Source organism: Apium graveolens, chromosome 3 (genome assembly GCF_009905375.1).
Source record: "Apium graveolens cultivar Ventura chromosome 3, ASM990537v1, whole genome shotgun sequence".
NCBI classification, from domain to species: Eukaryota; Viridiplantae; Streptophyta; class Magnoliopsida; order Apiales; family Apiaceae; genus Apium; species Apium graveolens.
The window spans coordinates 41,017,738-41,019,813 of NC_133649.1; the positions used below are offsets into that span (position 1 = coordinate 41,017,738).

The window sequence follows — 2,076 nt, forward strand, 5'->3', positions numbered from 1 at the left end:
CAAATCCAGCTCTTATGGACTATACTCGGCCTAAAATTGATGACATTCAGTCAAGCATTCTTCATCCGTCTATCCAAGCTAACACCTTTGAAATCAAGCCGGGCACTATTCAGATGGTGCAGTACTCTGTTTCTTTCGGAGGAGCTGCGACTGAAGACCCCAACATGCACATAAGGAATTTTGTCGAGATCTGCAGTACTTTCAAATATAATGGTATGACTGATGAGGCTATCAAGCTGAGGTTTTTCCCATTCTCACTGAGGGATAAAGCTAAGGACTGGTTACATTCTGAACCAGCTGGGTCCATCACTACTTGGCAAGATCTTGCGCAAAAGTTTCTGGTGAAGTTTTATCCAATGGCCAAAACTGCTGCTATGAGGAGTGCTCTTACTCATTTTGCGCAGCAACCTACAAAATCTATGTGCGAAGCTTGGGAACGCTACAAGGAAATGTTGAGAAAATGTCCACATCATGGAATGTCCGATTGGATGGTGATCACTGGTTTCTATAATGGTTTAGGGGCCTAATCTCGGCCCATGCTCGATGCAGCAGCTGGAGGCGCCTTGTGGGCCAAAAGCTATACTGAGGCTTATAATCTTATTGAGACTATGGTTGCAAATGAGCATCAAAACCCAACTCAAAGGATGATGCCTGGGAAGGTAGCAGGTATTCTGGAATTCGATGCAGCCACCGCTATTGCAGCGCAGCTCCAAGCGTTGTCTATGAAGGTCGATTCTCTAGCTACTTATGGAGTCAATCAAATAGCTATGATCTGTGAGCTTTGTGCAGGTTCTCATGCTACGGATCAGTGTTCTCTTGTTAACGAATCTGTTCAGTATGTGAACAATTATCAGCGACAACAATAGCCTGTGCCAGCTACTTATCATCCTAATAACAGAAATCATCCAAATTTCAGCTAGGGTAATAATCAGAATGCTATTCAGCCACCATATCAGCAAGGTGTGAGTAAACAGTTCAATCCACCTGGATTCCAGCAACCACAGCAGTATGCTCAAAGGCAATCATATCCTCAACAGGGAGGTGCAGCTGCACCCACTAATGCTGATTTTGAGGAACTTAAGCTGTTATACAAGAGTCAGGCGGTGTCGATCAAGACCATGGAAAATCAAATCGGTCAAATAGCCAATGCAGTGCTCAATCGCCAACCTGGCACACTTCCCAGTGACATGGAAGTGCCAGGCAGGAAGGAAGCTAAAGAGCAAGTCAAGGCTATTACCTTAAGGTCTGGGAAAGTTGCTGATGCTGAAAAGGCAAAAGAAGGAGAAGCTGAAGTTAGAGATGAAGAAGTTAAGCAAAAGGAGAAAGCGGCGGAACCAAGGAAGACTACTGTTGAACACACTCTGCCTGAGGGTAATACAGGGGAGAAACAGCTCTATCCTCTACCACCTTTCCCTAAGAGATTGCAACAACAAAAGCTGGATAAGCAGTTCGGTAAGTTTCGGGAGATGTTCAAGAAACTTCACATCAATATACCTTTCGCTGAGGCTCTGGAGCAAATGCCTAGTTATGCGAAGTTTATGAAGAGTATTCTTTCAAGGAAGGTGAAACTGGTTGACCATGAGACCGTTGCTCTAACGGAAGAATGCAGTGCTGTGCTACAACAAACGTTACCTCCAAAGCTTAAAGATCCAGGTAGCTTCACCATTCCTTGCACCATTGGAAAGTTATCTTTTGACAAATGCCTTTGCAATTTGGGAGCAAGCATCAATCTGATGCCGTTGTCGATCTTTAAAAAGTTGGATTTGCCTGATCCAAAGCCCACCTACATGTCTCTACAATTGGCTGATCGTTCTATTACTTACCCAAGAGGCATAGTGGAAGATGTGCTAGTAAAGGTGGATAAGCTCTTCTTTCCTGCAGACTTTGTTATTCTAGATTTTGAGGAAGATAAGAAGATTCCCATAATCTTGGGAAGACCTTTCTTGGCTACTGGCTGTACCTTGATAGATGTGCAGAAAGGTGAACTTACAATGAGGGTGCAGGATCAGGATGTGACCTTCAATGTATTCAAAGCAATAAAATTCCCTACAGAAGATAAGGGTTGTTAAAATGTGG

The 2,076-nt window shown here is 43.8% G+C and overlaps 1 non-coding gene across 1 annotated transcript; it reads right to left on the reverse strand.

Annotated features, from left to right (window-relative positions):
* Nucleotides 1-371: 371 nt before the first annotated feature.
* On the reverse strand, nt 372-478 carry LOC141715560 (small nucleolar RNA R71). The gene has a single exon (XR_012572317.1). It is a non-coding gene; the product is annotated as a small nucleolar RNA R71 (small nucleolar RNA).
* Nucleotides 479-2,076: the final 1,598 nt, after the last annotated feature.